This window comes from Myxine glutinosa, chromosome 4, assembly GCF_964187855.1.
Source record: "Myxine glutinosa chromosome 4, kmMyxGlut1.1, whole genome shotgun sequence".
Taxonomy (NCBI): domain Eukaryota; kingdom Metazoa; phylum Chordata; class Myxini; order Myxiniformes; family Myxinidae; genus Myxine; species Myxine glutinosa.
Window position 1 is genome coordinate 119,625,861 of NC_136264.1, and position 23,611 is coordinate 119,649,471.

The window sequence follows — 23,611 nt, forward strand, 5'->3', positions numbered from 1 at the left end:
GGTAACCCCGTGGAGCGCGTGGTCAATGGCGGCTAACCGAGCCGGAAGGAGGACGCCCACTCCCCATGCCGTCACCGCGCCGCCCCCCTCTTTTGTTGTTGTTGTTGTAGTTGGCGCTTCTTCATGGGGAAGAGATGCGGAGAGGTATGGGGAGGTCCTAAACTTCCTAACAGGTGCCATATAATCACATTCTGGTGCAACGAAGAGTCATAATTAATGGAAACAAGTCCTTAACTGACATAGATTAAGAATAACTAGCAAGATGTCCTATAATTGTCTACGTGTGGTGCGGGGGACCTGGGCACGACATTTAATGGGGGGATGAAGGGGAAGATCGGCTCTAATGGGTGTTGTTTACAGACAATGGGACTAGGGAATGGGGTAAGGGAGAGTTGGGGAGTATCGGAGAAAATAGGGGAATATTTACAAGCGGATATGGAGGCCAAATTCCATATTCGCAACAATATGTTAATGATGATGTCATAGGTGCCTCCATTATGACGTCATAATTCGACATGTACAAAACTTCATCCGATCAAGACGAAATTTCTTGAGCATCATCAAGGAATAAATTAGTTTAGAAAACAAATAATGATGACGTCATCGGTCACGTGGTTCAGCCGCCATATTTGTCCAAAATTGCCGATAAAAAAGTACATTCCGGCAAGTCCTCGGTCTCTGACCGATTTTTCATTTGTTTGTTTGTCTGTTTGTCTGTTTGTCTGTTTGTCCGCACAGAATAAATATGATTTTCTCTGCAACCGTTGTTTTGATTGACATGAAATTTTTACCATAGCTACAACTAACTACACCTGTATAATTTTTTAATGATAATTATGACGTCATAGGTCACGTGGTTCGGCCGCCATCTTGGAAAAACGGAAAAACTTTGCACCTCTATATCTCCGAAAGTGCTGAATAGAAAAAATTGAGACATGGTTCATTGTAAAGAACTCTCCATGGGGAATAAAATACGTTAATGATGATGTCATAGGTGCCTCCATTATGACATAATTCGACAAGTACAAAACTTCATCCTATCAAGATGAAATTTCTTGAGCATAATCTAGGAATAAATTAGTTTAGAAAAAAAAAAATGATGACATCATCGGTCACGTGGTTCGGCCGCCATATTTGTTTTAACACAAAAGCCTTAAAAACCACTGAAAATACATCCTGGCGAGGGTCTGCAATCTCTGATTGCTCTTTTTCTTGTTAGGCATGTATTTATGAGGAGGGCATTCTCCAGTTTCGTGCACACTCATAAAACCAGAGGGCGGATTCTATATACGACGACGTACGCAAACACTGAACCTTCCCCTCCTCCAATGACCCCATTTTAACGATGGCATCATGATATGATATTAAAATATCACTTTTTCAGGAGAAGCTTGTCCACGGTGGTTTCCCTCCCAGGCGACCCCATCTCCATTCAGTTTGTGGCTTTTCTGAGGAACGTTTACGATTTCTCAATCTCACGTACCGTAAAATGGGGTGAATAGGGACAGCAAGGTAAATAGGGACACAAACTGAAAAAAAGTTCGGAAACTTTTTTCGCTGAAAATTGATAACCAGACTGATTTGTTGATATTTGGGTTGAAAGTGTTCTCTTGTTTTTTTAAAAAGCAACTTATAGTCCCTATTAACCCCATATATGGGTTAAATAGGAATAAATAGGATTTTTATAGCTGTCCCTATTCACCCTGTGTTACGGGTGAATAGGGACAGTCACTAATACAAAAAAAAAAAAAAAAATCAAGAAATAGGGACAGTTTGGAGAAACTTTTTATCCCATATTTGTTTTCATTGGCACCGTGGTTTATATTATGGGTGCATATTATGTGCATCCATCTGAGCTATCAATTTAGCAATAAGTTGAAAACTCAGGATTGTCTCTTGATTATTATTTTTTTGTATTAGTGACTGTCCCTATTCACCTGTAAAACGGGGTGAATAGGGACAGCCATAAAAATCCTATTCATTCCTATTTAACCCATATATGGAGTTAATAGGGACTATAAGTTGCTTTTAAAAAAAACAAGAGAACACTTTCAACCCAAATATGAACAAATCAGTATGGTTATCAATTTTCAGCGAAAAAAGTTTCCGAACTTATTTTCAGTTTGTGTCCCTGTTCCCCCCATTTTACGGTACGTTACGGTGTCTTCCGTATACTTAAACACGTTTTCTCTAATGGTAATCTGTCATTTGCTGTAAAACTTCCTCTACAGACGCAGCGAGGCCTGCGGCCACCAGAGGGTGCCGTAAACCAGAGATCGTGAGGTATTTCTTTCATTTATTTATTTCCCCCTCAGGTAGGACGTCTTCACGCTGACGTCGGGCGCGCTCATTTTGGCGCCAATTCGGACGGCCATTTTGCGCGACGCGCATACCTGTGGATCTGACGGTAAATACAGACACTTTACAATGTAAAGGTTAGTTTTAAATTTCACTCTACATTGTTGGAAGTATATTTTCATGACTTTAAGAAGGATAATTTATTCCAATAGCAGATATCCGTGGATGCAGAAGGCCTACATCGACGTAGCTCGGCTACTGTACTCGGAAAATAAATAATTAATAAAACTGTAATTTTGAGATTGAACTTGGTTTGTTTGACGGTGCACTAACTCCTTCAATGAGAAACCTTCGGCTCAGGATAAGCGATGTTCATTATTAACTTTTGATAGGCTTCTTTTTATGACAACTTACACACTTTCAGTTTGTGCAGCAAATATTAAATTACTTATTAAAATATCCGAGTTCATTTTTGTGACGTCGAAGTAGCGCACTTACCTGTTGGGCCGACTCGTCTGGGTTCGATTCCCGCCCCGATTATAAAATGACGGGATTGATGAAGGAATTTCATTTCAGAACGATTAATTCCTTGTGCTCTCTGAAAGTAAATGAATGTAAACGTCTGTACGTCATTCCGCAAAGATAGATATCTTTGTTTCTCTTCATGTGCCGTACGTGCTAATTGGGGTCACGTGATGGAGATCTGGAGGCTTCCATCTGCTCCGGGCTGAGTTTCCTCTGGTTTGAAAAACCCCTCTATACGCGGACTGTTGTTTCCCTCTTGCGCAATATTTTACTGAGGAAACGGACGTGAAAATCTACGAACGGTTTTTCAGCGACGTCACTATAATTTCCTTACGTGGTTACGTCACAACAGGTTATACGTCAGAAGAACGATTTCCCCACTGGTTTAACACACAATTCAGCAAAAGTCTTACTCCTATGACTACGAGGAAACGCAGTGGTTTGCACACCGGGTAGTTCCACTCAGAAGAGGCCATTCTTGCTCAGGTCGCCGCAACGGAAATTGTCCACCATTTTAGTGAAATTCGTCACACGGTTGATGGAGCCTTTTGTCCAACAGGATGGTGCAGAGGTAGCGGACCTACCTGTGAGCTGTCTCGTCCGACCAGGCTACAAATACAAACTGTCAGATTGGTGCTTCGCAGACGGGGTATTCAATACCGTACATCTTTGAATGGACGTTAAGCTGGGTGTCGTCTCATCTGCCAGCATGAGTTGGTAGACATAAAATATCCCGTGGTATCTTGTGAAAAGTAGGCGAGTTATCACCGGCATTCTTAAAATTATAGTTCCTGCCAAAAACACTTGCACGCCATACCTGGCCAGCCGGCTCGTGAAGGCCTTTGACCAAAACTATTCCCTGACTGACCCCACGAGAAGGTAGGAATAATTAGCGCCTTTAAAAGTATAGTAGTTGTAGGTGTCGTAGTAGATGTATTAGTAGTACTTGATGTAACCTTTTCTTGAAAAAAATCGTGCTTGCTCCAAGGGGCGTTCAAAAAGTTTTCAGAACGAGACACGGTGGTCCGAAAACACAAAGAATTTAAAACAAAACAAAACATATAACTAGATTTCATTAGCAAGAAAAGCATTTGTGTTTAAATTATAGGTACATATTGATGAATAGGTACGCTGGCGTTCCTTACACTACTGCGAGCATCTCGTTCCGAGAACTTCTTTTGAAAGACAACCCCGCACGTGATGTAACAACCTCGTTGGATTGCCATCACTCGCTGGAACCAAGAATTATATTTGAAACATTCAAAGTCCGTATGCCCAAACAGCAAAATCTAAGTGCACGTAATCACGCGTACATGCGTAGGACAAATATAATAAATTACACAGGCCACTTCAAAAACTCCAATGTCCATGAGATCTGATAATTATACATGAGATTGTTACATTTTTTAAAGGTTACATATTTGTTCAATATTCTTTTGTTACGTTTGCCTGGCGGACTCATAATGGTCCTGACGGACAAGTTTTTTCGTGTGTTCTTGTGACGTTAACGATGAAGTTTCTTTAAACAAAATATTATCCAAAACAATAAGGAACCGTTTAAACACAAAACTAACCGTACGTGGACTACAATTATACTTCTTAAAATATGCACTTGATGTGATAATGGTGAAAGAAATGTAACACAGAACAGGTGATTCTTTTTGTTGAAACAATAGATTTATTCAGCACTACAATCGCTCTTCACTGAACCGTGGTTGCTGCTGTGAAAGTATGGGAGTTATGTCCGGAAAAAAAACCCACTGTTTAAATGTTGTGTAAGAGTGTTTGGGGTGAACGTTAAGCTGGACAGTTTATACTTTATATCCCTTGTAGATACAACAGGAGGTAAAACAGGAGGGACAAGGAATTTGACGGCTGATGTATTTTTTCACTTTCCACCTACATTGACACCATGCACGAGAGCTGGTAGGATCGCTAAGAGGTTTCCTGCATAGCCTGGGTTCGAATCCCGACCCTGCCATACATTTTTATTGTCACCCTGATGTTTCACGTGCAGGGCAAAGCTTCGACGTCTCCGCCATCCATTGGAAGGACGTTAAACAAGAGGATCCGTCTGCTGGCTCCAGTTATTGGTGAACGCTAAAGATCCTACGGTGTCTTTCACAGAGTAAGTCGGTTTTCCCTAACACTCGGAGCGAATGACAAATTCCTCTCCAAATCACCTCCAGTTGATCGTCAGGCCCAGTCAGTCAGTTGGTATAAGACCCGAGCCACAAAAAAGACCCCATTAGAAGATGAGAATAATTGGGGCAGTTTGTAGTAGTTGAAGGAGAAGACAGATGCTCCGCATTGTTCTTCAAGACAGCTGCATAGCTTGTAATGTTGTACTCGACATTTTAGTATCATCTTTAACAGACACATTGTTGAGTATGAGGTGAAGGTGCACTTATGGTGTTTTTGGAATAATTGCAAAGAAAGCTTTAATTTTGATGTATAATTCAATGCTCTTGTATGAGCCTCGGCCTCTCGATATACAAGTGCTGCATTTTTAGTCGTATCACGTCGCATTGCACGGATTATACGTATGCAGTCTTGTGTTTTGGTAAACTCTCATTCCAAATTCCAAATAGTTTCTTGGCTTTTGCGTTAAAAGCTCAGTTTTACATCAAATCATTATAACTAAAACAATATTTGAAGGCTTTACTTCAAGGCATATATATGAGAAAGTAATATTTGAAGGCTTTACTGCTTGGAAGCAAACTTCTGCCATGTGTGTCATAGTCGGTACTTGCTGTGACTTGCTCTTTGTTCAAAACATTTTACAAAACCGCTCGAGCGGTAGAAAGAAAAGACTTTTTCTCTCTGTCCGATAAAGTGCTTTTTGTGCTTATTTGTTCATTCTGTTTTTATTAACTCAGCTTTTGTGAGGATATTATTTCGACACTGCCCATGATAGCCATGTATTACTTTTTATATAGTTACTTTTTGTATTATATAGTTACTTTTTGTATTGTTTACTGTTATATTAGTTACTTTTACTGTTTCGACTTTTGTATCGCAAGTATCATTTTGATGTCTAGTTAGAATTGGAAGTGACCGGAGCGACGCTCATCTAATTGCTAGCTACTGCCTACTCAAATTGTTAAACCCGTGTCGCTTGGTACATTACGTACGAGAGTTTACCTGTACAACATATCTTGACGGCATCCAACGATTGAATTACTCTTTGCAGCAAAGTAAAAAATTGTCCTCAACAGGTGCGTGATTTCAACCTTTCTTTAAACCCTGGTGTTGGGCTAGCGGCTAGGGTGCCGGCTTAGGATCCCAGGATCCTGGGTTCTGAATCCCGGTCGATCGCTGAATTAACGCCAGGGGGGTTGACTCAGCCTGTCATCCTTCCGAGGTCGGCTAATTGAGTACCAGTTCACTGGTAATTCCCTGTTTGTCGTTAAAGGCGGCAAAAAGGGTTGGCGTCAGGAAGGGCATCCGGCCGTAAAACATTGCTTCAAAAAGGGGACCAAAAAACAACAACAACCACGGTCCCCGAAAAAGGCCAACCCCCGCTTTGCGGGGAAAAATGGCCTCTAAAGGTGTTTTTTATATATTTTTTCTCTGTCGGTAAGGTTCCTAAAGCAGAATTAATAATCCTATTTATTGCAATCGCAGTCTACCTAATGACAACAGCAGTTTACAACCACACTTTATGCACACACACACACACACACACAACACACACACACACACACACACACACACACACACACACACACACACCAAGCACTTGGCGCACTTTGTAACACACCAAGGACTACACTGAGTCGTATGTCTTTGCCTTCTCTGGAATAAGCTAAGGCGTGCATTTGGTCAGGGTGCTCACCTACTCTTCATCAAAAGATATCCCGTAGAATATTTAACTTTACGGTTGGGATTATACATTTTTAAAGAAAGAAGGCGCTTCCAACCAGAAAGTAAAACTAGATCTACTCCGCAGATTTGAGGAAATAAACAAGAGCAGGCCCGGTCTCAAGCGACATTTCATCCGCTTAACAGCGGGCTTCCTCAGGCCAATAGACCCTGAAACTCGGCACGTACCAGGGTTTTATTCACAATGTGACCGCTTCCGGTCACGTGCTGGTGTTCAGGGCCAGATGGAGGAGTTTTTTTTTTATTTTTGCAAACCTCAAGCAAATAAATGTCAAAGCACATTATTTATAAATGTCAAAGCCCTGCTCTTTTCTGTTATTACTTACACATGAGTTTGCGTGAGCATGTGTGTGCTTGTTGTTGTTGTTGTGTTTCTGGAGCACTAACATGGGTGGTTTTGTGTCTAGGTTAGATGTGACGAGGTGTGGGTTGTGTGATTGTTGGAGTATGCGTTGGGTGTTTTACCCAATGTGGGTGTGGTGTTTGGGATTGAGTATTTTTGTTTGATGCTCATCTTAGCCTGCTGTTTGTACCATCCAGTTTTTGCCATTTGTATGAGAGATGTGTATTATGGGAGTATGTCCACAGTCTCCCCAGTTAGACCACCCTCAGCTCTTCATATGCCATCCTTCTAGTATTAATCTCTGTTGTTTGTTGGACGCCGTGACTCGGACACGGGTCCTATCAAAGTCAAATTTGTGGCCAGATTGCAGGCAATGGCTTGCTTTGGCTGCCCTTGTCACCTTTCCTTTGTCACCTGTCACCTTTTTCACAGGGAACAAAAATCAAGGTGGGTTATGTCTGGTGATCGTGGGGGTCAGGCGGTTGGTCAGTCTTGGCCAATCCAGCGACCTGGAAATTTTTCATTCAGGATGGCTCGAAAGTCCCAATGAGGAGTGCCATCTTGTTAAAAAATGATATCAGGTTGCAGGTCTTCAATCTGTGGGAAGGCAAATCCTTCCAACATGTTCATGTAAATTGTTGAGGTCACTGTATCCTCTGCAAAGAAAAATGGACCCACCAAGTGGCCATGGAGGAGACCATACCACACATTGACCTTTAGACTGTCACGCATGTGTTCAATGACCACGTGGGGGCTTTCCGAGCCCCAAATACTTACATTGTGCCGCTTGACCTTCCCTGATACATGAAAGGAACCTTTTCCAGGTAATCTTCATCATCCTTTATGCAACTGAGCATTTCCAAGGCAAACACCTTGCGTTTGGATCTGTCATTTGGTTTGAGTACCTGCAGAATCTGCACCTTTATAGGCATAAAGTTTCAGTCTTTTATGCAAAATCCTTTATACAGTGGTGGTTGGTAGTCCCAGTTCTCTGGATGCGCGTCGCATTTACTTTCTGAGACTTTGTTGAAATGATTCACGCACTCGTTCAACGGCTGCCGCACTTGTGCTTGGCTGACCGGTACTTTTCTGTTCCTGACAACTTCCAATCTCCTTAAACCTCTTGTACCCCTCTCTGATATTAGTCTGCGATGGCGGATTCCTTCCATACCTTGTATGGAAATTACGCTGTACTTGTTTGTCGGATCTCATCTCGATGAACCATTTGATGCACTGAGCTTTCTCCTGTGTCATTTTCGATGATATTTGATGCACTAAGTCGCCATTTTATTTTACAATACACCACCAGACCTGCAAATAAAGAAAACGTTATGAGTTTCTGTATCATATAAAACAAAGGGTATTATTATATTGTTGCGGATCTCGATCCCATCGACGTACAAAGGGGGGTTAAACCCTTTTCCCCCTCGGGCCTTCGAGTCCATGAGGCCGCTACCCACTTTACACTCGTGGGGGCGGATTGCTGAGCAATTCCAGCCGCCAACCCCGTAGCGAGCGTGCGGAAGGGTTTCTGGTCGAATCCCCAAGTACCTTCAATACACACGCCGCCACGAGAACGGGGGCTGGACCTCGCACGAGTCCTACTTAAATCTTGTCCCTAAGGTCTTCTAAATCCCTATCAATTATCCTAGCCCTCCCTCGGCTAGCTTCGGTGCCCCATGGAGGCAACCATTGCTGGCCCCTCCATGGGCCGAATACTGCCATCCCCCTAAACTAATGCTCATGGCCCCCCCGTGTGGGAGGAATGGTTACACTACCATTCCCCCACGTGGGGTACACTACTCTAGCCAGTCCTCTAAACTATGAGACCCCATCTACGGAGGTGCTTTGTCACGGCTCGGCCTCGAAGGGCCGAGCGATCCATGCGGGTGGTTGGTCGCCTGTATGTGGTGTCCGTCCGGCATTTACGATCCAAGGGGGGAGGGATTGATGGGCCCAGGTGCCGGACTCCATCCCTGTGCGGGGCCTCACGGTCCCACACACAATGACCCAACCGGACACCATCCGAGCACCTCACCCGACAAGGTGCGTGACTCCGATAACCCATACCTCCCCGCGAAGCCCGCCGATCGCCCTTGCTGCCATACGGCGCCAACCATACAGTGCGGGGGCCGGAGGCACGAATCGTGCACGCCAGTCCTTGTGAGACAGACGCAGCACCGATCCCCTCCGGTCCCCGCAGCACACAACTCACTGGGGGCTCGTGTACGCTACCCGTCCCACGAAGGACTACCCCGGTCGGTGTCGATGCCTGGGCCTCGTCCTCACCACGCGCGACCCACTCCACACTCGCACACCCAGGCGCACACGCACCCCCCACACATTTCGTTATCGCACACTCCGGTGCACACTTCCCACACACACTCTGGTGTACACTCTTCCTTTACACACTCGGCCATCGCACATGCTGGTGCACACTTTTCTTTTACACACTCGGCCATCACACATGCCGGTGCACACTTTTCTTCTACACACTCGGCCATCGCACACTCCGGTGCACACTCCCTCTCCACGCACTCCGGTACGCACTCTCTCTCACACTCCGTACCACTATCACTCGCACACCGCACAATGGGCCCTTCACGAATGCCCGGGTCTCACCCGATCCCCAAGCTCGTCGAGCACCCGTTCGCGCCAAACACATTCTCGCCATTAGCGCCACTCACCTCGGGGCTCTCCTTTCCCTGCTTCTCCGCCAGCACCTGCAAACTTTTTTTTGGGTTAGCAAGCACGGCATCATGGTGCGAACACGAACCTTGCACGCATTCCATCACCACCTCCCATGATTTATTCTCTGTCTCTCCCGTCTCTTCAACCCCAATTATTTCTTCTACCTCGACGATCGTCGGCGCCCCTAAAATTTCCTTTTCCAACTCAGCCTTCGCCAGCGCCCCCAAAATTTTCTTTCCCAATTCGACGATCGTCGGCTTCTCTACAATTTCCTCTCGCGTTGCAACTCCCATAGCCCAAGTCAATTTGGCTGTGCTCCCCTTTAACTCACTCCCCACGCGTTCCTCGCACCGCTTAACCTCGTCACATACCACCGCGACCTCCCCGCTCGTCTTACGCCCAATCTCCTCCCCAATTGTGTCCATGTTGCACCTGGATTCGATTATTTCAGTGTCCATCCGATTAAGCATCTTTTCCATATTACACCTGGATTCCTTTATTTCATCCCTTATCTTTTGCGTATCTTCACCCGATTTGACCATGTAGGCCCTCATTTGTGCCATAAATAGGCCCCAGGCCCCTGGCACCGCGGGCTCGGCTTCCGCCGCCACATGCGAGGCGCCGCCATTTTCTTCCCCTACTGCCGCATCCTCTTCAGGTTCCTCTACTACCAACTCTTCCTGCTGGTCCTGGGCCATTAGTTCTTCCCCATCTATTACTCCCACCGGCATTTGGTCGTCTTGGCCAGCCATTGTACGACTTCAAATAAATTTGATTTTAAACTAAATTTCATACGCTCGTAATTTCGAGTGCGTGAAGCGCACTCCAGGTCCAAATATCCCACTCCCGGACACCAATTTGTTGCGGATCTCGAGCCCGCCGATGTACAAAGGGGGATTAAACCCTCTTCCCCCTCGGGCCTTCGAGTCCACGAGGCCGATACCCACTTTACACTCGTGGGGGCGGATTGCTGAGCAATTCCAGCCGCCAACCCCGTAGCGAGCGTGCGGAAGGGTTTCTGGTCGAATCCCCAAGTACCTTCAATACACACGCCGCCATGAGAACGGGGGCTGGACCTCACACAAGTCACGCTGGGTTGATACGCTCGAGCGGTTTGCGTATCACGTGACGCATGCCGTTAATTATTATGAACCAGATCAAGCGGTTTTATTTCGTACAATGCGAAGCCAATGGTGGAAAAGACGTGAACGGCCAAGTGTAAGCAAGAACACAGGTTTATTATAAATTTGTACAATGATCAGAGAGAGAAGAGACACAGAGTAGCAACTTAACCGTCCTTAACTTGATTCCCCAGACATGGGCCCTCTCACTCACGTGGGGAAAGGAAGGAAGAGAAGAGAATGCGCTCAAGCGCGGTCGTTTGTGCAGTTCGCCCTGGACAGCTCATTGCGCGTTCCCTTGAGGATGTTCGCGGCACGGACGTCGGCCTCCAGTCGTGCACGCATGGGAATCCGCCCAGCGTGTCCCGATGTTAGCGAGGCAAACACGCACGTGCAGGGAGCCCAGGCAGGGAGATCGTTGGAGTCTCGGGCCCCGGGAGAGATCGTCCTGCGAAAGCGCTTATAACAGGGCGGCAGAGAGCACAGGCAGAACGCAGACTACAGGGAGAGTGATGAGAGCTTCTTTCGTTCGGGGGCAGGGAGAGTTCGTGCTTCGACCTCGAGAGCTCAGAGACGGACAGAGAGAAAGAGTCAGTTCGGGGCCCCGTGGCAGGGTTTTATAGCCCCCCCCCCCCCCAGAGTCCCACCAGAATGTTCCAAGCACCTCCCCTGGCCGTCGTTGCTGGCCACTCCCCCTTAGCTCCCATTGGATGCTTGCCGCTTACCGGCCACTCCCCTTTAGCTCCTCCCTCGGGCCTCCCAGACTTGTTCCAGGCCCTAGCACATGGCATTCCAGCCCAATGAGGCCTACACTTACTTACCTGTCTCAACGCATACTAACACCGGGAAGGAGACTATACTTAACATTGAATAAGAAATAACTGAACTAAGCGAGGCTACATGTTGTGGTGCAACTAACTAAAAGGGGGGGTTTGCCTTTATTCCAAAAACCACAACAATATCATTTGTGGTACTTAATATTGTTATGTTTATGGGGGTAGACAAGAGAATACAGTAGGAAAGGTAGAATTGTATAGAAATAGCATGGATCCTATGGACGCGTAGGAGAATTTTGATGTACTCCAGAGGGAAAATGTAGCTTAAGGTTGTGTTTAAATGTTCATCATACGAGGGATGATGACGTGTTAATTTGAGTAGGGTTTAAGGTTAATTCCCCCTGTACGTCAAACCCTCTGTGGCCATCCATAACAATTATAACAACTGCCGGTCAGGCAAAACAGCAGCCGGCCAAGCTAAGCCCGCCCTATGGACACATATGGCAAAATGACCTGCCATGGGGAGGCGAAGCGACCGTCCATGCTCGGGTGCGCTGGTGAGGAGACGTGTCGGAGCTCTGTGAACCTTTGCAACGTTGAAGGAAGACGTGTTGGTGGCGGTTTGTGGGGCTCTTGGCACTTCGGACGAAGTGGGGATAAGAGGAGGACTGGCCACACGAATTACCTCACGTACCTGGTGCTGTGGAGACCGACTCGTCGCCATTGTTGGGCGTTTCCCGCGCGAGCGGCTCGGGCCACTTTTTACTCCGACTTCATTCAACAATCTCGTTGAGCAAGCTGAGTGCTGGCCGGCTTAAAACCATTCATTTTCTTTTGTCATTCCCCTGTTGTGTATTTGTGTCTGAATGGAGACGTCTCAAATTAGACATTAGTTTTACCTCACCTTTCATTTTTATCGCATTACATTTACTTTCATCAAATCATTATTGTGGCATTTTTTATTTATTTGTGTCGTGCCTCTCTGTTTGTGGGTTTCGGGAATCAACCCGTGTCCTTCGTCCAGGTAAGCACCGCGTTCCTTCACCTGCGCACGATGGACCAACCGCCAGTTTCGCCTACGCGCCTTGGAATTAAGGACCGACCAGCTATCCGTCCAAGGCTGGTGTTCATCGGCTGCAGACTTGACAATATTATTTCAAAATACAAATCAGATCATCCTCATGAACAAATCTGTTTGTGATCCAACGTGTCCTGCTTGATTTCAAGTGATCGTGACCAAGTGGAGTAATCAGCGCATCTTCTTGGATCGTCTGTTGGGGAACACTTCATTTGTCTGGTGTATAATTTGGCCAAGCAGATTTTGAAAATTTCTTGAGGCCGCCATTTTGAATTTACCCCAAATATATTGCTTACAAGATGACGCCCACAATTAACATCAGTACATGTAGTCAAGCTACCAAGAATGTTTATTCTTTTAATGTGCTCGTCATAGAGATGGTATAAGATGATGTTTTGTGAGCATATGAAGCAGGGAGGAGGTATGGGTAGGTTGGTGGCTATATACCAGACTAGATAGTATATGGTCAACTTGTTAATCCCTGTTTTTGTTAGTTTGTCTTACATTAGGACTGGTTTTTTACTGTGATGTGTATGTAATGATGGCATTAACCTGTGTCATTGGCATGGAGAAACAAATCTAGTATACCAAAATCTATAGGGATATGCACAAAAAACCCATACGGTTTGATGATCTTGTATGCCGCCATGTTGTCTTATCCAATATTGTTGACAACCAATGATGTGCTAGCATACTTGGAAAATAAAACCAATACAATATGATATTTTGAAGCTTTAGTGCTTAATTCTTGTTAAACACAAGGATATATTCCAATTTCTTGTGTTTCACATACTGTGCTCACGAAAAATAACTGCGCATGCGCACACAATAAAAGTTTCAGATGCCTCCAAAATCTAATAATGTTCGTAATATAACATTCTATATGTCGGCCAAATTCCATACCTTTATCAACAAATGCACAATTGTTTTGCTATTCCGGCTGACTATTCCTCCTAAGCGCAATGCGACTATCCAGTTGTGCAAGTCCTAAGCACTGTCCTAAGCGCAAGTCCACACCTGGTCTTGCTCGAAAACAGAAGGTTTTACGTAACAAAATTACTCTATACTGTCTTAACGTTAACACTCAATGCCTCTTTAGTGCGAGTTTGAGAAGACGACTTACTCTGGCATTTTCCCTGTTACTTAGCCTGGTGTTGGCTTAGCGGTTAGGGTGCCGGCTTGGGATCCTAGGATCCTGGGTTCGAATCCCGGTCGATCGCTGAATTAACGCCAGGGGGGTTGACTCAGCCTGTCATCCTTCCGAGGTCGGCAAATTGAGTACCAGCTTGCTGGGTGAATGATCCCGGTGTGTACCCCGGTTTAGAATAGGTACACCGTATCCCTGCGCATCGTAAGAGGCGACTAAGGGTTGGCGTCAGGAAGGGCATCTGGTCATAAAAACATTGCCTCAAACAGGGAACCATGATTGTCATGGGGCCCGCAAGGCTAACCCCCGCTCTAGCGGGGAAAATGGCCTTAAAACGATCCTGGCTGGCTGGTTGCCTTCTGGTTGCCTTGCCGTCCCGCCGTGGGCGCTGGCAGGGTGTACTTCAAACTAGGCTTAAGTGTCAAGTGTTAAGTTCCTCCTTGCCCTCGCAAGGGAAAGGCTAGGGTCAAGCTCTTCCAAATTTCCAAACACTAGAAATCGGACGTCTCAAATTAATTAATCAATTGGTCCTGCATTTCAAAGATGCATTAAACTAAAAATCCAAACCGTTTGGTCACTAGCACAGTCACACTATATAAGATAATCAATCCTTTGCACAGATATAGTTTTCTACCTATTACCATCAACTATCCCTTTTTGAACCAAATTAACAAGACTTGCGAAGAATATCCGCAGCCCATCTGTCCTGAGCAGAGATTAACACTAGTTTAACGCAATTACAGTTGCCCTCGCCAGATGCTGGCATGGTGGTTGAAGCCAATGTGATCTCCTGGCTGTCTCATGAGTCAGTTGTTTTGCCTCACCATGAGCCAATTCAAGCACCTATAATGCAACTGTAAGGGGAATAGAAAAGTATAATTGACTATACAGCCTGCATGGACCCCAAATCTCTAATGTACTTGTCTCAATGTACTCGATATCAAACCATGCTGTGTCCAGAATTTAACATCAAGGTGTGCAGGAGACAGTAAAGCCAATCGCAAAGGTACTGCAGGGTGCATGCTGCAAGGATGTTGTTTATTATACGTAGCCATGGTTTGACACTTCCAATTTTCCAAACGTTTCATCATTTTTGTACAGTGAATACACTTTAGCTCAAACTGTGGAGAAGTCTTCAATTCGCCCAGTTTTTGACATATAATGAGTACATGTTATTGTCGAACTGAGTCACAACTATCGAAACTCTCAGACTGGCAACACAAGGTATGTTCTCAAATGCACAGTTTATGGAGCAGCTAATTATTTACGCACACACACACACTAAATCCTTAAGCTTTCCTATTAAATGTCAACAAATCCACTGTCACCCTCAAAACCTCTCAGTTACATTAAAATCGGTGTCGAATCACCGATTGGTGAAAAATCCCACTATTTTCACAGTTTAACACCTCACGTTACAGCTGCTCCTGTCAAAAGTTACCCACTTCTAGAATAGAGTGTCATGCTTTCACAGTAAAGTAAAGTATATCATCTTTATGTCGGTGCCATGATATGAAAAGTCAGTGAAATGCTTTTTGCAGCTGGAGGAATTTAGAACAATAAATTGTGGAATCATAGTTTCTCATGGGAGTTTAGAGTCATGTGACCTGCAAACTGAGTTTAGCTCTTTTCAGTGGAGTCATAGATTGGGAATAAAAGATGACCGCAAGATGGTTGCAAGAAGGAGTTTAACTTTCCTATTTTCTGCAAATTGAGTGCTTCAGAGCATACATGGTCGTCGTGTGATACTTTAAACTGTGTTGTTACCCCGCTTGCATGTGAAGCGAAAAGCGGGGTAAAGCAAATGGGTCCTGTCCGTCTGTCTGTCTTATCAGTTTATGATCATCAGTTTATGATCGATGAACAACTTATTTGAATTGAATGTTTTCTTTTGAACATGAATCGGAACATGAATAGAAAGACAAGTTTGCCGTTTTACAGTCCTTTAGCTCTGAATTTGTCCCAATCACATATTTATCTCCCAAGTTAAAAGTTAAAGGTCCAAGTTAAAACTGACCACTTCAGTTAATATGAAGAAAGCAGAGATGCAGACATTGGTGGTAGAATCTCTGGTGGGACAAGGAACATGGAAAGAGGTAGCCTTGGATTGGTTACCCGAGGAAAAAGAAAATGTGGAGCTCCGGAAAATGGAGATGCAACTGCAGAGCCAGGAAAGGTTAAAAGCAGAGGAAAGGAAATCAGAAAAGGAAAGAGCAGAACAGGAACGAGAACTCGAGGAGAGAAGAGCAGAGGAAAGGAGAGCTGAAGAAGAAAGAAGAGCAGAGGAAAGAGCAGAGAAAAGGAGAGCTGAAAAGGAACTCGGGGAAAGAAGAGCAGAACAGGAACGAGAACTCGAGGAGAGAAGAGCAGAGGAAAGGAGAGCTGAAGAAGAAAGAATAGCAGAGGAAAGGAGAGCCGAAAGGGAGTTAAAGGAACGTGACATGGAGTATCAGAAGGAACTTAAACTCAAGGAGCTGGAATTACTGGGAGAACGGAGAGAAGTAGTATCCATGCCGGCTAGTTCGACAACTAGTCAGAACACTTGGGATGTTGGTAGGCATGTGAGGCTGGTTCCACCCTTCAATGAAAAGGAGGTAGCCAAGTTTTTTTTTACACTTTGAGAAAGTGGCTCAAATGCTAAAATGGCCTGTGGGGTCCTGGACTATGTTAGTGCAAAGTGTTCTGGTGGGTAAAGCTCAAGATATATTTTCGGCTTTACCGATTGACCAATGTGCAGATTATGAGATAGTGAAGAAAACCATTCTCAACGCCTATGAATTGGTCCCTGAAGCTTACCGGCAAAAATTCAGGAATTCCAGGAAGAGGGAGAGTGAGACCCATGTGGAGTTTGCCAGAATGAAGGAAACCATGTTTGATCGGTGGTGTGACTCGAAGGAGATTGGGAAAGACTTCAACCTGTTGCGACAATTGATCTTGGTGGAGGAATTCAAACAGTGTGTCCACGCGGACATTAAAGTACATCTGGATGAAAAGAAAGTACCAGAGTTGTATGAGGCAGCAACCGTGGCAGATGACTATGCCTTGACACACAGGATGGGGTTCCATAAACCTAACTTCCCACCTAGAGTTAGCCAGGGGAGTTATGGTAAATCAGGGGCGGAGAACAAATATTCATGGAGGCGGCCTAGAGATGACTATGGGGACAAATCTGATACCGCGAATTTTAGGGATCAGAAGACTACAGTTCCAAGACAGACTTATCTTCCGGGGGGCCCGAGGCAAACCACGAGTTTTTCCTCCGGGCCTACTTGCACTTTTTGCAAGAAACCTGGGCATTTGATGTCCCAATGTTACGCCCTGAAAAGGAAAAATCAGGAGCGGAGTCAGACTAGTACAACTCCGAATGCATTGGCCAATGCGAGAAATCGTCCTTGGAGGACAGTGCCTTGTGAAGGTTCCCATGCCAAAGTTATGGCATCACAGAACGACCTTGTTCAAGAGGTATACAAACCTTTTATTTCAGAGGGGGTTTGTGTCACTGGATGGAGACTTAACGAACCAGAGACCTGTCAGAGTATTGAGGGACACAGGAGCACATCAATCTTTGATGCTTGAGGGCATTTTGCCATTGTCAGAGAAGACGGCAACTGGTGTTAGTGTTCTTTTACAGGGGGTTGGTGGCTATGTTAAAGCCCCTCTTCATGTCATCCATTTGAAGTCTGATTTGGTGTCAGGACCGGTCACCGTAGGCTTACAAGCCACTCTACCTGTAAAGGGAATCTCTTTTGTTATCGGAAATGATTTGGCCGGTGGTCGAGTTTCTGGTAATCCGATGTTTGTTGAAAAGCCTAGTATGGAGAATAACACCGCACAGTTAGAGCAGGAGATTCCGGGTATCTTTCCATCCTGTGCCGCGACTCGTGCTATGGGTAGGAAGCGCTCTGAAGAGAAGGAGAAGGTACTGATGTCACGCTTTGCACAGGCACTTCTTGTCGAGTACCCTGAAACTAAGTGTCAGCACACACAAGTCATGGATGGAGGCAATGTTGGCAAGCTCTTTGTAGGTGGACTGAACTTTGACACAAGTGAAGATGTTCTGGACTCTATCTTTGGCAAATATGGACCACTCCTGGAAGTGCTGCTGATAAAAGACAGGGAGACGCAAAAATCGAGAGGGTTTGGCTTTGTCACGTTTGAAAACACAAAGGACGCCAAAGATGCAGAAAAGGATTTGAATGCCAAGGATTTGGATGGTTGGACCATAACAGTAGAGAAGGCAGGCCATGGGCGTCGAGGGGGTTACAGAGGAGGAAAACGTGGAGGTAGATTCAGGGGTGGCTATGGCTCCCGGGGTGGGAGTAGTAGTTTTGGTGGCGGCCGCAGTCGTGATTACTACGGATGCTCCCAGCAGCAGCAGCGCAGTTTTGGCAACTCTCGACGGGATGACTATTACGGTGGTAGCCGAGATGGGGACCGCTACTCACGTGACTACAGCACCCGACTCTACAACCGTTATTATGATTTTTATGATCAAGAGAAGAGTTGGAAGCACTGAGTGCTCAGGAGCAGCCGAGCCAAGATTCCTACACGGATTAACCCGTGAACTCCACGTTCCTAAATGCGTCCATGCATTGAATACTTCCAGGCCTCACCACCCAACCACCATGAAATCTGGCTCTCAGCTCGGCCTCCTTCAAAAAGTGCTATAGATTTGCTTTGCTTTGGATTACTGATCACAACCCCTTAACCTTCATTAAAAAAATGAAAAATAAAAACCAGAGGTTGATGAGATGGAGTTTGGCTTTGCAGGAGTTCAACTTGGAAATTGAGCATGTAAAGGGCAGGGACAATGTCGGTTGCTGATGCTTTATCCAGAGTGAACTAACTTTGGAAATTCCTGTAGGTGGTTTGGAAGTTTTGTTGCTTTATTTTGGGGAATATTAATTATTGTGGCTCACGTGAATTGATCATTTGGGTGTGAGTTTTACTTTTGTTTGTTAAAAGAGTTTTTGCCTGCAACGAAAGTTTTCACTATGTTCAAACTTTCTTTCTTGAGGGGGGGAAGTGTTACAGATTTGTCACTTCCGTTGTTGTGGTTTTCATCCACTGTAAACATTTTTGATTCCATGTACTATTATTGTTGTCGGTTAAGGGAAATAGAGATTGCTATTTTCAAAAGGTAAAAAAGTTAATGTTTTAAATGAAACCGGAACCGGATGACGACGAGAGGAAGAGGAGGAAGAGAAGGCGGAGCGAGTGAGTCGGACAAGAAGCTGAGCTGCTTCGAGGTCTGGAGCGAACGAGGGTCACGAGTGAACTTTGGGTTTCCCGGGAAAGGGATTCCTGCGACAGAGTTGTCATCGCTGGGACAGATAAACCTGCATGACAGGTTTTGCGGTTCATTCCGGAGAGAATCATCAGAGTGCCGTTACGCCACGAGAACACGCCATCGGTCATTTTTACCTCGCGCAGGATTTGCGCATCGCTCAAGGTTTTTGCCTCGCTTTAACCATTGTCACCGCCTTCAGACGTTAATCTGGTGTGTGTGTGTGTGTGTGTGTGTGTGTGTGTGTGTGTGTGTGTGTGTGTGTGTGTGTGTGTGTAACGTGGCTTTTGAGTGGGAAATCTGCGGTTCGTCGATCGGGAGCCGTGGAACGTCCATACCCGAGCGTGTGATTTCCCAGTCGCCTTGAGGGCACCTTTGCACAGCTTTGGCAGCGTGTCTGTGACTGTCATCCGAACGGGATTCTGGTCTCGATTAGACATCGTTCTGACGATTACTGGAGCGGATCGACTTTGGCTTGATGCCGGAATAGAGAGTCGAACATTGGGAATGTTCTTCTGTTCGCTCACTTGGAGCACAGTGAGTTATATTGTACGAACCTGATGGTACCATCATAGGAAATATATATTGGTTGTACAATATATTGATTACTGTTGTTGTTGTACTGTTATTCTTGTGTGATCTTAATACAATACTTGTTTGTTGGTAACAATTGGTGTGGTTTCACCATTGATCTTTGACATACAGAATAACACATCTTTCTGCCGTGACTCCTCTCGGGGCTCGGAGGTACACCGTGACTGGGGTTTGGGGAGGAGCACGTAACATATGGCACAATGAGCATTTCTCCATACCATGGCTTGATAGTGTACTCGCATCAAATGGAAATGAAGAGCAGCACTTGTCGGTGACATTGCTTCTGCTTTACCATTCTTGGAGAACAACATATGTCATGCTGAATCAACAGAGGTTGTTCTGTGCACATTATATATTCTGCAGACGAACGCTTCTGCAGATATGATTGTCTCCTCTGTGAGTTCACCAATGCCCAAGTTCTTCAGCAGTTTATGGTGCCCTTTGAAGACTTTCAATGATGTTGGTTTTTTTGTTTTTTTGTATACAAGTTCGAGGCTCGTGAAAGAGCTAACATTAATCACACAAAAAGTCAAACCGATACAAACCGACACATAAAAGACAAAACAAGGGGAGCGGTAGACAAGGTGGGGAGAGAGGGCGAAGGACACAAACACAACATTTGAGAGCAGGGACATCGAGAGAACTGTGGGAGGGAGAGGGCTTGGGGGGAGGTGGGAGAGGTATAAAACATATGGACACTGCAAGGACTTCCAGGAAAGAAGTTGGAATTTCGAAAAAGTGTATCTGGGGTGAATTAGCGGGGGTAGAAAAGATCAAGGTTTTGGATGGGGGAAGATAAGAGATGGTGGTGAACAGCTGTTTTAAAGACCTGTAGGGAGGAGTGGGATTGAAGGGAGTGGGGGAGTTTGTTCCAGAGGTGGGAAAAATGGGAATGAAAGAGTGAAGGTGAGCAGAGAGCCTAGATTTTGGCAGTTTATCCATAAGAGGGTTGCTGGCAGATCTTGTGCGACCTGTAGGAATATTTGGGGGACAGCACAGAGAGAGCTGGGGGAGCAAGGCCGGAGAGGAGTCGGTAGAAGACAGAAAGACCACCAACCTGCCTGCGGTGAGTGAGTCTAAGGTTTGGTGTGATTTGCAAAATAGGTGGTGGTGTCACACCCAGTTAATGCGTGATAATGCGTGAAATGGTAGCAGTGCTGTGGACAAACTTCTCGGTAGATTGTTTAAAACACATAGAGCTGCATGTATATACATGATATATAAATGCTTGTCCCAAGAATGTGTCAAAAAAATGGCAATTTGGCGGACATTTTGTTTATGCTAATTAGAAGGTAAAAAACTCAAAATACGGCTTGGGAACCGGGTTAATCGAATTCAGCATACCTTAAGTATGTTAAAAAGTGAGGTTCCCAACTTTTACCCAAAAATGCACCTAGAGGCTTATCCACCGCCTTTTTCCATAAATCCATCTCGTCTCAGGCAACATTCCTCTCCTCATTGTCATATCTCTCCTCATCGCCATCCTACTACCTTGCTCTGTCCCATCCCTGTGCAACACCAGCCTTCATAGACCCACAACCATCTCAGGCCACACTGCATGGACCCACAGCCAGCTCAGGCCTTGCCTCAAGCCCTCACCCGTTCCCCATTATTGTGTGCATCCCGGTATTTATTTCTAGCGCCATATTTGGGTTATACTTTGGGCTTTATTTCCATTCATTGTACATAAGTTTGTGTGCCTCTCTACTCATCCTTTGAACACCTGGTCTGTTCCAATTATTTATTTATTGGTGTCTCCCCTCTCCACTCCCATATACCTTTAATAAACCACTTTAATTGTTAATTGTAAAGAAAACCTTCTCCCGTTTTCCTGCTTTCCCGCATTAACACTGCCAGTTTTGGATATGTTGGGTGAACCTTGGGGAATCCTAGTAACTTTGAACTCAGTAACTATAAACACCGTTTTTGGGATCCATGGAAGCATTTATAAGACGTCCAGCTCAAAGGGACTATATTAATGGCTGCCTCTGATGCGACAATACTTTTATCTATCATCTAGTTTTACTTGCAAACAGGTGATTGCAGTATCTGTTTTACATATTTTTTGTATTCTTTGTCTAAGGCTCAGTGCACATGTAATGTGTAAGACAAGGATTGTAGGACATATTATATCCCTAGTGTTTAACCAGACTCGTGGCATAATGGTTAGAGCGTCCACTCTGGGTCTGAGAAGTCGTCAGTTCCATTATGACTTTGACCGTGTCATACCAAAGATGTTAAAGAAGGTACGTTCTGCTTTCCTGCTTGATATTCAGCATTTAGAGGATAGTGTAGCGGTTACCTTATTCACATGTCGCGGTTATCTTATCCGCATGTGACGGTTACCAATACCATATGTTTGGTCTAACCCACGTGCATGGGCTGTTGGTTGTGTGGTCGTGACGCACGCGCGGCTGTTGGAGCCACGCCCTCCGAAGAGGGCTTTTGGTTTTATATAAGCCGTTACGACTTCCGTTCGCGAGCAGTTGCTGGAGATTTCTGTACAATAAACAAGCTTTGTACCCAACGAAATGGCCTCTTCTTCTCGACTTCGGCAACTCCTAAACTGGTGACCCCGTCGCCCCCGAATGTATTCGGGGGCTGCACATGAATACGGCAGTATTTCGACCGCAATTTCTTCCACAAGACCTAAACTCGAACTGCTGGAGTTTCAGCAACGACGAGCGGCCATGTGGTTCGCGCACTGCACTCGGTTCCTCCTTTACGACTAGAGGGGCGAGCCTGCTCCGGGACCCTCTGAAGGAACGCCGTTACGAGGCGTTGTCACCACGGCTGCTCATAACCTCCGCGCACACAGGCCGAGCACTGCTGCTCGTAACCTTCGCGCACACAGGCCGAGTACTGCTGCTCGTAACCTCCGCGCACACAGGCCGAGCACTGCTGCTCGTAACCTCTGCGCACACAGGCCGAGCACTGCTGCTCGTAACCTCCGCGCACTGGAGTCTCGTTACCTTCGCGCGTGCTGGAGCCTCGTTACCTTCGCGTGCACTGCTGCTCGCCACTCCCGCAACTCCTACTGCTGCAACTACAACTGCTACCGCTGCTCGCCACTCCCGCAACTCCTACTGCTGCAACTACAACTGCTACCGCTGCTCACCACTCGCGCAACTACGACTCCTACTCTACATCCTCGGGAGGCCCGCGAGGAACCTCGGCAGCCTCCCCCGAGGCCTTGACCAGCCCCTCGGTCGACTCAACCCCACGGCGGCGTTTTTTCGCGCGTACCGGGGCCGGGCCCTGCTCGAGCCTTCTCGGCACTGCCGAGCGCGCCTGCGAACTACGTACACGCCCGTGGCGTGCCTTCTGGGGGGGGCGCATGTAGCAGTAACCTTATTCACATGTCGCGGTTATCTTATCCGCATGTGACGGTTACCAATACCATATGTTTGGTCTAACCCACGCGCACGGGCTGTTGGTTGTGTGGTCATGACGCACGCGCGGCTGTTGGAGCCACGCCCTCCGAAGAGGGTTTGTGGTTTTATACAAGCCACTTCCGTTCGCGAGCAGTTTCTGGAGATTTCTGTACAATAAACAAGCATTGTACCCAACGAAATGGCCTCTTCTTCTCGACTTCGGCAACTCCTAAAATAGAATATGGATGAACCCTGTACGTTGGCATCCACGACGATGAGGAAATTTCTCAATTGCCCATGATGAATGGAAAGAAGATAGCATTACCAGGAAGTGATGTCACGGCATTACCAGGAAGTGATGTCACCCCTTCCCTCTCTTCCCCCATCCCCATCCCTCAGCTGTGTGTGTGTGTGTGTGTGTGTGTGTGTGTGTGTGTGTGTGTGTGTGTGCGTTTTTTAAATTTTGATTCAGCTCCTCTACAAGCCTTAGAT

General features: G+C 45.9%; 1 long non-coding RNA gene across 24 annotated transcripts in view; it reads left to right on the plus strand.

Moving 5' to 3' along the window:
* Window positions 1–2,339: 2,339 nt before the first annotated feature.
* The window catches only part of LOC144891801 (uncharacterized), a 217,323-nt gene continuing 196,051 nt past the window's right edge, over window positions 2,340–23,611 (plus strand). For 20 of the 24 annotated variants that reach the window (XR_013623140.1, XR_013623168.1, XR_013623147.1 and 17 more), the window contains exons 1-2: window positions 2,340–2,407; window positions 4,841–4,951. This is a non-coding gene — a long non-coding RNA (uncharacterized LOC144891801). Of the gene's footprint in view, window positions 2,436–3,439; window positions 3,473–4,840; window positions 4,952–23,611 lie in introns of those variants that run through there. The other 4 variants (XR_013623148.1, XR_013623178.1, XR_013623152.1 and 1 more) reach the window with 2 other exon arrangements.